General features: G+C 36.0%; 1 pseudogene; it reads left to right on the top strand.

Moving 5' to 3' along the window:
* The first annotated feature begins 838 nt into the window (after positions 1 to 838).
* Positions 839 to 4,870, top strand: LOC102116956 (uncharacterized; annotated as a pseudogene).
* The last annotated feature ends 11,038 nt before the right edge of the window (positions 4,871 to 15,908 follow it).

A 15,908-nucleotide genomic window follows, 5' to 3' on the forward strand; every position in this document is an offset into this window, starting at 1 on the left:
GTGTTTTGAATGGACAAAACTACTGATATTTATCTTGAAGCAAGAGCAAGAAAACTAAACTTTACTCGTATTGCAGAAGAAACCACTGCAAATAAGCTTATTGTACGTAGTTATTGCCTTCATTGGCGGCCCAATCTAACAGACTTTTCCTAATCACTGTTTGACCATAAATAACCCCGCTTGCCTTTTTGTCATATGTGTGTCATATGTTATGGCCTGTGTTTAGATATCTTCACTCTCTTTTACTTTGGTGGCGTTGAGAAAACTTATCCTTTTAATATTCATTGATACTTCAGAGTGACCTCTCATAGACAGGATAAACTAAATCAATTTTCCTTATTTTACAGATGAAAAATCCCAACCCAAATAAGTAAATTTAATTTTCCAAGGTCAAACAGATAGCAACCGGCAAAAGACTTAGAGCTCACGTCTCCTGAACCTAGCTCAGCATGTAATAAAAACATCTCACCTTGTGTTTTTCTGAAGAATCAAAGATTTGTTAAGTAACTTAAATATAATTATCTCTGTCTAGAATTAAGCCAAAATAACGTCTTCGTTTTCTCCAATAACAGTTTTTCAACATATACCTCTGACTACTCTGCCTCAGTCCTTGGGGAAATCTATACATGCTTTCTCGACTTAAAATCCAAGCTCATGGCTGAATAAAACCATTGCAGCATAAAACTTGGACTTTGACAAGCATTTCCAAATAGAAATATCCACTGCAGCCAGAGCGCCTCTAACTTAAATTTATTTTGAATATTCTTTGTGGCTGCTATTATTATTTCAATTATCGATACATACCTATCTTTTAAAAAAATTATAGTTGTATAATGCCATGAGGGACAAATTTATGAAAACCATTAATTTTCCTGTTTGCAAAAGTCGGTTGGCTTCACGTCAGGATTCCGTTGTGAGAGCTGTTTGAACTGTTACAACTCATTGTCATGTTTCCCAGTCACTGAAGCAAAGCTGTCCTAAATGAAGACAAAGTAGAAACATTACTCTCGTCAAATGAAGTTACCAGGATCTGACAGAATCTGTTATTGCCTTAGCACCAAAATTCAAAGTCTTCTATGCATGATCTGTTTCATTATAGGAACCTACTCTCATGGAATTTATTTTATTTTCATAACAGTGAAAAAGTAATTTGTTGTATTCACCTACGTACAATGATGGATTAACAGTCTGAATCCTGAAGATATCATCATCAGCAACATTGTCATTGATGCCAGTGTGATGAGCACAATAACCCTAGTAGTTTAGTCACAAAAGCACCATTGTGGTATTTTCTGTGAGGAAAAAAACAAATGGTGACCTTACAAAAAAAAAAAAATCTCCCTTATAAGAGAAAATTTGGAAACTTTTATTGTCATTGATTCAGATAAGAAATGGAGGTCATTTGAAATAGATTACTTGAAACTTTTATGAATAGTTGCCAAATATTTAATCTGAGAATAATTTTATTAAAATACGGTGATATATGATATAATAAGATATTAGCATTTTCAAGATAATTTATTTTTCTCTCTAAAAGACTAGTATAGAATACGTTTAACATTTAAATGTAAAATGTCTTCTGGTTCTTAAATTCCAGGTCTAAGCAAATATTTGCTAATTTAATGATTATATGTCTTTTAACAGATTACTATTTTTCTCAAAAAAAGTTTTATATTTTTGTGTAGTCTAAAAATGTCTGTATTTTTACTGTGATTTTTGTCTTTCATTTCATGTTTATAAAGATTAAGTCTATGTGATTACATAAATATTTATCTGTATTTTTAGTTAATAGTTTTTTAGGTTGAATTTTTTTTAAATATTCATGAATTTATTTCATCTGGAAATGTTGTTCATGTATTTTATAATTAGAGTAACAGATTTAATCAGTTATTTTTCCCAAGTAGTGATCCAGAGTACCCCAGGACATTTATTGAATAATTCATTCTTTCTCAACTTTTGTAAGATACTACTTTTACGATTAACTAAAATGTTATATATTCTGAGAAAAGATTTTGAACTTTCTGCTCTGCGATTGATCTATGTAATAATGTATAAATATCACAATAATTATAATGGCATTATAGTATACCTTAAAATCTATGATTAGGAGCTTTTCTTGATTACTCTTTTTTAAGCTCATACCTTTTTCCAAATAAACTTCACACTTACGTTGAGTACAGTTGTGTTAGAAAAAAACTCTTTTGCATATATTGAAAAATATTTATTATGTATTCCAGTAGAGAAATGCTTTATGCTTCTCTTATTAAAATCCTCTCTTTTACTCTGGCTAAGAATTTTGAACACTTTTGCACAGTTCAGTATACTTACGCTTAAATTTTTTATTGGTATTATGTTTATTATTTATTAAATTCTTTTTGTTTTATTATTAGGTTGCTTTATATATGTTTTTACTTTCCATTTCATTTTTAAGAGATTACTTCCCAAATAGTAGAAAAATAATAATTTCATATTTTTGTTTTAACATACTGAACTCAAACATTGTAAAGTGTTCTAGTGATTCTCTTGGGTTTTCTTGCTAGGTAAATATATAATCTGTTGGTAATTATATTTTGATTTTTTTCTCAAACTTATGACTAAGTTCTTTTTTGGTCTTATTCCTTTTCCCAACATTTCTAGAATAATATTAAGTAAGAATGGTGAAATGAGTAGATATTCTTTTTCCTATAGGTTTTTTTTTTTATAGACAGATATATAGATAGATGTTATAATTGTGCAATGTAAACTAAAGTAATATTTTATTATCCCCTTCAACAAAAGGAAGTACATGCTTTAGTCATCTATGACTCTGGAAAACAGCATGATATTTCTTATCTATTAAATGTTCAAAAATAATTATTAAATAAATAAGTAAACACAAAATAAAGTACATTAGAAACAAATCCATGAGTGCATTTCATAACAAGTGCCTGTTTTACCTCAAGCTACATTTTTTTCTTAAGCCTTAAGTATTTACCTAAGAGTGTTTTAGCTGCCTTCCTTGCTCTTTATCAAATTCTTTCTCATGGTTCTGAGATCTGCTCCCAAAGACCACTCTCAAAGCTGGAAGCCTGACACTATTCCAGGCTTCCCCCACATTGAATGCCCACTTGAGCAATGCATCACTGTTTTTAAGGTACTATCTTTGACAAACACATTTAGCGATATCCCATACAAAACAAGTGACCTCCTTTCTCTTGAGAACTGCCCCTAGCTGTCATAACTCTGCTCTGTGTCCCTCACCAACTTGCTTCTGTCAGTTGGACCAGAAGTGGACACCAGAGCAAAGCCAAACAATAGAGATTCTGTTCAGGAATTTGAAAGTGTCACCGAGACCTGAGATCCTGAATGGAGAAGATATAAACTTGAAAGCTAAAGACTATACTCTACATGACGTGCCTCATGGAGTAAGAAGTTGAGGAAGTAGTTTGAGAGAGAATGAAGCAAAAAGAAAGAAATTAGAGGAGAAATAGAGAATTTTCCCAGGATGTCTGGTTTGTTTTTATTTTTTGATATTTTATTCTTTCACATGCTGATAGCTTCATTTTGTCTCTCAGTTTTCTTTAAATAACTTTTTAATGTTTATATAACATCTCCTCTTTTCTATTAGCTAGTTTTGGCTTGCTTCTGTGACTTTTGACCAAAATATCTTCATGATGACACGATCAATATATATCTCCTCTATTTTGAGAAACTTAATTGTCTCTCTGAAGACACTGCTGAGATCTTTATATTTACTGACTCAACAATTGCAATTGGGTACAATATCTGCAGGCAGACTGTGTAGGTTTGAATACCTTCTATACCATTTACTAGGCTTGAGTCTTTGGTCAAATGCCTAACTTTTCCATGTCTTCTTTTCTTCATCTGTAAAATAGCAAGGATAATAGTACCTACTTCATAGAGAATGAAAATTCAAGTAGGCAGGATTTGTAAACCACTTAGAAAAATGTCTTACACATAGTTTGAGAAAACATAAGTGTTTTGTAAATAAGAAATTTTGTTTTAAAAACTAGCTCACTGAATTGTGAGCACTGATTGTACTTATTGGATGTATTATTATTATTATTATTATTTCCTAGAATAAGATTTATCTCAACATACATGAGCATCTCAATCCCTGTTCCAATCTACTGTTGCTTTTAAAGATCATTATATTCACCACCAATGCAGGAAACCATTTAGAGGCACCGCTGCCACCACAGACCTTGCAGTTAGCTCCGCCCGGACCCACCCTTCGAACGCAATCCCTGATGCAGGCTTCGCTCCAGATCGCCCTGGGCTTGCTTCTCACAAGCTCACCTGAAAAAGCTCAGTAGTTTTTCCTGGAATAACTGTGATTAAGGGAAGGACCCTGCGGTGATCAGAGCCATAACTGTGGAGCCTGACCCCATCCTCCTTCCTGAGAACGTGACCTTCAGTCTCCTGGGCAGCACCACTGTCCCCCTGAGTTCTCATCTGGAGATGGACTTAGTTTTGGAGAAGGAAGTGGCTGGCCTCTGGATCAAGACCTCATGGCAACTGTACCTCTGAACACTTTTGGGGGACCCTGTCCAGAGCCCCTACATACCTATGGGCTTCTTTGCCATGATCCCTTCAAAGAAGGAACCTACTCACTGCCCAAGAGCAAATTCACTGTGCCTGACCTGGAGCTGCCCAGCTGGCTCACCACCGGGGCACAGAGCATGGAATCCGTCACAGCAGAATGGAGGAGTGTGAGGAATGTCCCTTTTCCTCTCTCTTGTGTTTGCCAAGGCCAAATTCCCACTCTCTGCCCCTCTTTAATCCCCTTCCTACAATGAGTCCACCACCCTTACTGAAAATCATTTTGTGCCATTTACATTTTAGGCTGGGGCAAGCAGCCCTGGCCTAAGGGAGGATGAGTTGGACAGTTCTTGATAGCCCAGGGCATCTGCGGGCTAACCACGTTACCTATCCCCATTAGACATTCTCTCTAAAGAGCCTCGTTCATTTCCAAAGCAGTCGAGGAATGGGAACCAGTGTGTTTTAGGACCTGAAGAATCTTTATGACTTTCTCTTTGTCTCTCTCTCTCTCTCTCTTCTCTGTCACTCTTTTTTTTTTTTTTTTTTTTTTTTTTTTGTCAATAAGTTAAAGGCAAAGTGAGAGTATTAACGACCAGCCCCCTGTTATAATGAAGGGGCGAAAGGAGTTGCTCTTAGTCTATTCCTCCCTTAACTTCTGTAGCTAATTTTGATTTCCTTTGTAGATTTGCCCAATTAATATTAGGGTGCAGCATATCCTGCAGAGGTAGGGTGTGTGGGGCAGGAATCCCTTGGGGGAGATATTAGGAGTGCTCTGTTGTTTATAAACTCAGGTACCCGCAGGACCTAGCAAGAGACTTAAATGAGTGACAAGGACTATGAGAAATATGTTGATTCCAGGCTTGACTTTGATTTTTCCTTTTTGATTAAAGATAATACTACAATGTAAATATTTCTTATACGATAAAGAAAGTCATAGCACATGTGTGTTGATACAAGGCTGCTGAGGCCTGGCCTCCAGTTGGAAATACAATTAAGGGTGGCACAGACTGGAGAGTGCATAGCCAGTCTGTGAAGTCAACTGCTACCTAGCTATGACCAGTCAGTGTCAAATACTGGTGTGGGTCCAGTATTGGCAGATAGTTTCAATGTTTATTCCCAGAGTAGCCAAAAATCCAGATTTTTATATGAAATCTTATCATTTTAAAATATTGCCAACTAATTTTTTTTAAACACTATGTGGTGTAATGTGTGTCAAACGGAAACATCAGTGGGAGAGTCTGACTCATGGGTGGCCAATTTGCAACCTCTGACCTCAGACCGTGCATGCCTTGTGTTCTTAAGACCACTCCCGTGGCAACATTTCTCCCTCCACAGGGCCAAAGCCATAGTGTCTGATCCCAAGGAGAAGGCTCTTCCTTCCGTGCTAGGAGAGGCATGGGCAGCTTCTCAGCTATTAGCTGTGGGGATCACGAGGCTGCGTGCCACAGTCTTGGAGTCCTGTCAGGTGAATGAGGCAGTTGGGAAAGAGATGACCTCACAAGCAGCTGCTTTTGGAGGAGGGGTCCAAGGCAGAGAGAGTGGCCTCCATGTCAGCCTGCCTGGATTTGTCCAGCATCCTGTTACACCGTAACAACTTCTGAACCACACATCAGCCCTGAATTCTGGGCTCATTTGAAGCCTGAATAACAATAAATCTTAAGTTGCAAATAAATAAATATCATCACATTCTCTAGGAAAGACAAATTAAAAATACACCCAAGCAAGGCCAGGGGCAGTGGCTCACGCTTGTAATCCCAGCACTTTGGAAGGCCAAGGTGGGTGGGTCACCTGAGGTCAGGAGTTTGAGACCAGCCTGGCCAACATAGTGAAACCCTGTCTCTACTAAAAATACAAAAATTAGCCCGGCATGGTGGTGGGCGCCTGTAATCCCAGCTACTCGGGAGGCTGAGGCAGGAGAATTGCTTGAACCCAGGAGACGGAGGTTTCAGTGAGTCGACACAGTGCCACTGTACCTCAGCTTCAGTGACACAGTGAGACTCTATCTCAAAAAAAAAAAAAAAAAAAAAAAAGACCGAAGCAGGAGAGAGAAGAAATACCTAGGGCACAAGGAAAATATGATGCTCTGACATCAAGTTTTCTGTGACCAAATTCCAGAGGAGAAGGCAGCCTACAGGCCAAGTGAATTTAAGAAAAATTCTATTCTAATAACCGTCTCAATCCAGAAGAAGCTTCCAGACAGCGTATCCTTGGCCTAATTTCCTTTCAGTTTTCTTATTCTGCCCTAGCCTCACTTTCCCTCCTTTCTTCTTTTGTTTCCAAATAATCACTTATATGTGGATCTGTGTTTTAGCCCATTATCATTTGATATTTTGTTGCTATTATGAGTGTCCTTTTCTTATTTCTAACTGCAAGCTCTACTTTTGTTGTTTAGTCTTCTTCTTTTCACTTATTATTTTTCTTCATATTAAATATTTATTTAAGTTCTTTTATCAGTCAAAGTCCTGACAGGAAATAGATGGCAGGGATACTCAAAAAGATTGGACAAACTGAAAATCGTGACTGAAGAGAACTCTGTGAAGGGACTATCTACAGAGGTCTGATTTGAGTTAAGGAAATAAAAAGGAATGGCAATGCAGCCAGAAAAAATATAACCTGGGAGTTGATGTCACCTGTGTGACTCAACTACAGGGCAAGGAGAAAGACTTATCACTGTAACCCAGTGGGTAGAGGACTGCAGTAAGAAATGCAAACCGTGCCTCTCAAGATGTGAGGGCGTAGAACAATTGTGGGAAAGATAATAGTACCTATTTCATAAAAAAATGAAAATTTAAGCCGACAATATTTGTAAAGCACTTAAATCAGTGCCTTACTCAAACCCTCCTTCATCTTGTTCCCGAATACTTACTGGTACTCCCTATTGGCCAACTTAAGAAGAGCTTAAGCTCCCTATTGGCCAACTTAAGAAGAGCTTAAGCTCTTCTTAAGAGCATGTATGCTTGGTGTCATGGACCTCTAAACCCTCTGCCTGATCACAGCAAAGAGAAAAATAGAATATATGCTATAATATATTATACATAATATATATGTTATATATATTTATATAATATATATTACATATTATATATAATATTTATGCTGGCTTTGATTGTAATTTCTCAATTTTATACATTCAACTTTTTGTCATTACTTCTAATTTTTTACTAATTTAAAATAATTTTCTTTTATTTATTTTTAAATTATTAAATTTGCCACTCTAAATTGTTTCAAATCTTAAATTTATTTTTACATGTATTATATTTATTACATTATTATTTATTTATTTATTTATTTATTTATTTATTTATTTTATTTTTTTTTTTTTTGAGACAAAGTCTCACTCTGTTGCCCAGGCTGGAGTGCAGTGGCTCAGTCTCAGCTCACTGCAGCCTCCACCTCCCAGGTTTAAGCAATTCTCCTGCCTCAGCCTCCTGAGTAGCTGGGATGACAGGTGCGCATTGCCATGCCCGGCTGAGATTTGTATTTAAAATAGAGATGGGGTTTCACCGTGTTGGCCAGGGCAGTCTCAAACTCCTGACCTCAGGTGATCCCCCCCACCTTGGCCTCCCAAAGTGCTGGAATTACAGGCGTGAGCCACCGGGCCCGGCCTGTTACTTTACTCTTAAACTTTGAGTCATAAGCATTTCATTTCATGTTATAATTTATTGTAATTTATTCTTTCTTTTACTCTATTCTTTTTTACTTCAGTTATGAGTAGTTTACATAGTAGTGCCCAGGGATATAGTGGCAAAAAACAAAACCACAAACAGAAGAAATTTGAAACCCCCTGCTTCACCACTCCTACAGATTGCAGCTTGGAACATGTATTAGAATTACCTGTGACTTTTTAAAATTGCTAATTTCTAGACCCACCCCACACATATTAAATCAGAATGTCCTGGATTGATTGCTGCCTAGGGGTGTTCTAAAAGTTTGAGAACCGCTGCTTTAAAGGATGGGTCTCTAGAACATGTGACCCAGGGAGACTGTTACGGGTTGAACAGCATCTTTCTAAATTCATACATCGAAATACCACCAGTCCTTCAGAATGTGGCCTTACAGGCATGCACACAGGCAGCATGTCATGTGAAGATCAAGGCAGAGATCAGGATGATGCAGCAGAAACCAAGGGACACAGAAGGTTGCAAGCCAACCTCTAGAGGCTGAGCGATAGAGATAGATAATAGGCTCTCCCTCACACCCCTTAAAGGAACCAATCCTGACAGTACCTTGATCTTAGACCTCTGGCACCTTCTCTTTAAGAATAAGGAGAGTAAAATCTCCCAGGGAGAAGGAGAACAGGGATGGCACTTGTCCTATCCCCACTAATGTATTTTTCTAGACATACCTGCTGTCCAAGCCTTGCAAGCTGTCTGAAGAAACTAAGATAAAGAGCATCTTACCATAAGTCTTACTCAAGTTGCCACACCTGCTGACCACAGGACCTGGACAAATTAAAATAAGAAACATCTCAATGTAAATCTCACTCAAAGGAGTTAATCCTATTGATCACATGCACATAAGACCAGAGGAATAACCAACTTTCAACTCATGCTTCAGTATAATACTGAAATCCTTGCCCAGGAAGGGACTTTCTTGCCGTTTTCTGATCATGTGACCTATGTGTTGGCAGGATTCTTTACTAAGTCTGTGAACCCTGCACTCCACCCCGCAGTGCAACGATGCTCATCTACCTCATGAATTGTGCATGCTACCCTCCTTAAGACACCACAATGCACTCCCCAAGGGGAGTCAGCCAGAGAACTTTTTTTTTTTTTTTCTGGATTACCTCCCCAGTGCCCAACCTTTCCAGGCATAAGCCATAAACCTTGTCTGGGAAAAACTTTTCTCACCTCATGTTAATTTCTATTACATTGAGTGCCAAGACCCTTATGCCGGTGACACTCTTACCCTTCCTTCCTTTAGCTATTCCCATACCTAACCTATTTCAGGAGATTGAGAATTCATCCATTGATTCAGTTCTGATAAAGAAAGATTCCAGTGTATATTTTATGGCATTAATATCCTGTGGATTTTTTACTTTGACAAAAAAACATTTTTTCAGTTTAGCATTGCTACCTAAGGAGTGGGAAATGTTGCATTTCTGTCTGTCTGTCTGTCCATCTGTCTGTCTCTCTCTCTCTCTCTCTCTGTCTCTATTTTTTGAGTTGGAGTTTCTAAAACCGTTATTAAAATATTAGGAAAGCTAGTCTTTCAATGTTGTTTTAAAATTACGTTTTTAGATTAATAAAAGTTCTTAAAGACAGAATTTTTTAAAGGCCATTTTAAGACTTTTAGTCTTTAATCTGTTGACATTTTAGTAAGCTCATAAATATGTCCAAAGTTTACTGAGTTTTACACTCACAATCTCTATAAGAAATTCAATCAGAGCCATGGTTTACTATCCAATTTTATAGGCTGCCCTATTTTGAAGTTTACTTGAAACCATATTTCAAACTTAAGCCAATTAATAACTTAAAAATAACCCCACTAGCATAAAATTCAATTTGATATTTAAGTATTTTATAATATTCATTTTTTCCTGTAACTTTTAATAACCTAGACCTGTAATTTGGTGAACTATATCAATGAACCATACGAATGATGAGTTAATGGAGTATCTCCTAAAATAAATCCATTGAAACCTATGATTGCTCTTTCATTCTATTTCTAACATGTTCTGAGAAAAATGGTGTCCTTACTCAAATAAATGTTGAAGGTACACTAAAAGGAAATATAAGAAATTATAATTTTTAATATCTGTTAATGAAGAATTCTCAAACTTATTTGATCTTGGAAATTCTTTCGTAAAATGTATCTTTTAATGGGCTCCAAAACCCTTGATCTGCAGAGTACATTTTGAGAAATTCTGAGGACCTCACATCTCCAAATGTGAGTAATTTTTAACTGAAAACCAACAAACGAGACGAATCTCACTTGTGACTTCTGTTTTTTTCACAATTCAAATTGATATAAAGCTTAACCATCATTCTTAGCAAACTATCACAAGAACAGAAAACCAAACACCGCATGTTCTCACTCATAGGTGGGAACTGAACAATGAGATCACTTGGACTCAGGAAGGGGAACATCACACACCGGGGCCTATCATGGGGAGGGGGGAGGGGGTAGGGATTGCATTGGGAGTTATACCTGATGTAAATGACGAGTTGATGGGTGCTGACGAGTTGATGGGTGCAGCACACCAACATGGCACAAGTATACATATGTAACAAACCTGCACGTTATGCACATGTACCCTAGAACTTAAAGTATAATTAAAAAAAAAAAAAAAAGAATGAAACAATACTGTGCAATTGTAAAGTAATCACTGAATTTTACCTAACCTTAGTTTTCCAGCTTGGCCTAAGTTAACTTTCTTTTTCAATCACAATTCATTTGTCAGAGAAAATGGCATTGTATTTAATTTCACTTCAACTTTACAGTTATAACAATAGCCCTCAAAATAAGATGCAAGTAGTTAAATGTCCTAGCAATAAGTCAACTGGTGACTCACTTAGCTGTGTATGCAGTTTTGAAGGTGAGATTAGTTGCAAAACTAAAACTTACAATTTACAAAACAAAATCTAAAACTAAAAACTTCACTTCATAGTTTTTAAATTTTTATTGATTGATTCAAGCTCTAAACACTGGTTATTCTCTGGTTCTTCTAAGGAGAAATATGCTGGTGTTACCAAGCATAGATACACTGTACTCCCACCAGGGAGAAAAGTAGAGCCTAAATAAAACATGTGTAGGGCATGGTGGCTCACGCCTGTAATCCCAGCACTTTGGGAGATCGAGGCAGGCAAATCACAAGGTCAGAAATTCGAGACCAGCCTGGCCAACATAGTGAAACCCTGTTTCTACCAAAAATACAAAAAATTAGCTGGGTGTAGTGGTGCTTGCTTGTAATCCCAGCTACTCCAGAGACTGAGGCAGGAGAATCGCTTAAACTCAGGAGTCAGAGTTTCAGCCAGCTGAGATCGCACCACTGCACTCCAGCCTGAGCGACAAGAGCAAAACTCCGTCTCAGAAAAAAATAAATAATAAATAAATAAATAAAACATGTGACTAAGCAGTAAGAACCTTTAGGGTGTTGAGCAGTTAATATCAGCAGGTAAAGAACTTATCCAAGAGTTGTTGATTATGTAAGCAATAAACAATTTCACTTACATATTTATTACAAATTTCACTTACATATTATGTAATATGTAATATGTAATATTACAACTTTACACATTTCACTTACATATTTCACTTACATATTTATTATAGATAATAAATATAAAATAATAACATTTATTTTTTTCCTGATTGCTTCCCTAAAACATGTCATATAATACAACAAAATGAAACATACAATAAGATCATACCAAGCATAATATCAGTGACATGTATTTCTTCGTATTTACAGTTATTTTACCTTCTGTTTGCTTTACCTTAATTTTTTATGTGTTTTATGAAAAGTGTGAGAGATTGGAAAATAATATTTTATAATAAATATAAAAAGAAATACCATATTTTATTACATTGTGGGTTGTAATAAAAATGTATAGCAAATGAAATTTTTTAATTAAAAAAATGGTCTTCAAAGCTATGCTTAATTCAAAAGAAGAAAAAATTCTAAATGTATTTAATTTCCATTTAACTTATCAAAAGCCAAGTCCTGAAGACTCAAATTACAGAATTTATCTCACAGAGAGTGCATCCCCTGGGCCTATGATGTTTAGGTCATAAAGTTACCTGCTCTAAGATATAAAGACAACATGACCTAAAGGAAGTAAAAATTCCAACATACCTCTTTAAACCTAGGGAATTTGGGGATGACAACAGAATTATGAGAAGCAGAGATACCTTAATTCAATAGTGCCTGGACCAACCTTTGACAGATCACAAGATCAAGAGGTGATGTATTTAAGACAAGTTAAAGAGAATGATGAGGGTAGAATGCATTTGGTCCCAGTGGGGAAATGGAATTAAAAGGGTCTCACATTTGGGACCGTGGGAGTACATACTTAAGCAAGATGATCTCATTTCAAAATAAGGTAGCCATATTCAAATAATAAGATCAAAACTTTATTGGTGAATAGAAGGCCCCAGTTTTGACTCCCAAGCCTTTGTTAGTGCTCATGTGTTAGAAAGGCACCCAAAACTTTCCACGCTTTTCAGGAAGCTGAGACTACCAAAAGTGAGGATTGCATGTAAAAACACCATGGCAAAACATGAGGTGAATCATTTCAGGCAAGAGCTGGGTAAAGGATTGTGATAGTGTGATATAATAAAGAGTACAGATTTGGTCTTTGTCTCCAGTTTCTGGTGCAGAGCTTCTAAAACCTTCTAAAATTCCTTTGGAATGTCCTAAGTAATGAGCATGATAGGTGCATCTTTGGTTACAATATTTGGTCTTAGGCCCCAGCTTCTAAGACCCTCGGAATCTCCAAAGTGACGAGGGTCTCTTTGTATCCTAATGAGATGACTGATGGCCGGAGGCCCCTAGATAGCTTCAGGATGGAGGTTGGCCACCAGAAAGAAAGGCATGATTATAGGGTTGAAACTTGCAGGTCTATTCTCAACCTTTAGGGAGAGAAAGGGGGGCTGGATGGACATTGAGTTTATCACCAATGGCAAATGATATAATGCCATGCCTTGAATCAGACTCTATAATTCTGCCATTCCAAATTAAATGACACTAGCCATGTTTTTCTGGCTATATATATATATATTCCTGAAATATTCCTTTCCTGTCAAGGGTGATTTCCTTGGAAGCTCTTTATCTCCATTATCCCAAAGCACAAGCACACTGCCAGATTCGTCTCTCTCCACTTATGTGGCAGAATCTCATGCTCTATTGTTATTAGAGGGCTGTACACATATATTTTATATTTCCTATTTACCTAGATGAACTAACTACTTGACCACTCCTCTAAAACCAGATCTTGACAGTCATCATGGTATGGATTTTCACAGAAACTTGACGCAATACTAAGTGCACATTTACATTCTCCCTTTCAATTTTGTTTTTCTATGCTTTAGTTCTATATTTATCTTATATTTACCTTTATCTCTTCCTACCCTCACAAACTCCAATTGTCAGCTAGTTTAAGGAGCGAATCATCCTGCAAATTACTGTATACACCTGGGTCAGCATTTTCACCTTTCCTGTACTCAGTAAATGGTTAATTAAGAAGCATATGCATACATCATTCTGATTGGTAACCTTGGGTCAGGAAATCAGTGTCTCTTAATGACTGACATTCAGAATCTAACATGTAAATTTTCTCAATTTACATTTAAATATGAATATGTGATACATATTTAAATATATTTACATAATGCATATTTAATATATTTACATTGAAATTCAGTTGCAGTGAAATCTGAATGCATAAGTTGCTGACATTTTTATTTTCCTGGCTTCCCTGTCTTTTGAGAATGTTCTATGTCAGTAAAAGACCTTGAATTATAGGAAAAAATGGCCATCTCTGCAGAAGTTGCAGCATGCTTACCTGGAAAGCGTTCTTATTAGGATCATAGCTATAACTTCCTATTATTGCAAATGTACACATATTTTAGTAAAGAATAAAATAAATTACAATGTCAGTCATCTTATAATTCAGTCTGGAGGCAAGAGGCTCAGAAAAATGGTACCTGTAACCTCTGGGGACAGATTCCATCATTACATTAACAATCACTGAGGCAACCATACATCATTAAAACAGACAAGTGGTGCACCAGGGCTGCAGGAATAATAAGCAGAACAACTTGTAGTGTCACTTCATATAGGAAAACTGTGGACATCTTGTAGATGTGAGAATCTTGTTTGCTTTGGATAAAATATAATCACCACCTCTAGAGATATGATAAGATAAAAGATGAAACAAAGCTATACCCAAAGGATACATCTTCATTTATCTGGTTTGTCTGTACTGAAGGCACCGAATGAACAATGAATGCATTGAAGTTAGTGACTAGACTCTGCACAGGCAGTGGTGCAGAACTGATTTTTCACTCATTTGATCTAAACATTACACTGTTATCAACCTCAAAGAAAGTTTGTTTATAAACCCGATTTCCATTGTAGAAAGAAATAGACTGGGCTAAATAATTTGGATTATGTGCAATACCTATTTTTCCTTTCCTTTATTACATTTCCATTTCTAAATGAGACTGCAAAACAGATAATGGCGTGCTCTCTTATGTAAGCTCAGAAAGTTATAATTCTCACAGAATTGTTTTGAACACAATATGCATTTATCTGTAAAGTACTGTGGGGATGTTGCCACTCATTAGATCTGCATTGTAGGGAATTCGAATGTGCATAATCAGGCTGTTTGAAGCAGAGCACTTTTGAGGCTATGAGAATTCATCACCTCTAAGGTCTTTCAGCCGACTCGCCAATTCACCTGGCCATTCAGAACATGGCTAAATTCTGTGAACATCAAATTATAAAACTGACCAAGTCATATTTTACTGAATGTCAGAAAATCCTGGTTTTCATACAAAACTCTGCTACTCACCCCATAACTTAAGCAAATGATTTAACTGTTTTGTGCCTCAATGTCTTTGAAATAAGTGTTCCCGACTGGATTGCTAACCTTATTGAAGGTGTCTGCCTTTATGACACTGGCGAACATGTTGAAGGGTAGTAATTATGTTGCTTAATAAAAGTTTGAGAGAGAAGGAACAAAATAAAAATCTTAAAAAAATTATCAGTTTGTTATTTATGACTTTTCAAAGTTTCCTTAAAGCATCTTGATTTTTTAATTTGAAATTCAGTGGCTTAGATTGTTAACTGTTAAGACAAAATTTCAACTAAAAAACTAAAATGGAAATTATACTTAGTCCTAGTCCTAATTCCAGTTCTTTCCTAATCCATTTCATTTCATTCGCATCCTTTTACATTGGAAAAGAAATTAAGCAGGTATTTAATAAGAATCAAATTAATTAAAAATTTTTGTTCAAGCGAAGACCAAAGACCAGATAAATTTATGTGAAGTGCAATATAAATGAGGCAAAGGAGATTTATTTTGAATTTATATTCTCATGCTTAAATTAACATTTTGGCTATTCATTTTGCATCTAAAATCAACTTTACCGAATAATGATTATAATTACATTTTACATTTTTATGGAGAATTCTAAATGCAATTTTCCATGTTAATGCAGTCATTAATGTGTTTTGTTTATAAACACATTTAAGTGCTGTCAGTTTCAATTTGTAAAAAGAAGAAATCTCAGTCATAACACTTAAAAATTCAAATCTGAATTCTAGCTTGGCAAATTAAACTGAAGCTTCATATTCAGAGAACATGAAATAAGTATGCTTTTGAAAAGCATACACTACTCATATTTCAGTTATTTAAGTT

Source organism: Macaca fascicularis, chromosome 2, assembly GCF_037993035.2.
Source record: "Macaca fascicularis isolate 582-1 chromosome 2, T2T-MFA8v1.1".
Classification (NCBI taxonomy): domain Eukaryota; kingdom Metazoa; phylum Chordata; class Mammalia; order Primates; family Cercopithecidae; genus Macaca; species Macaca fascicularis.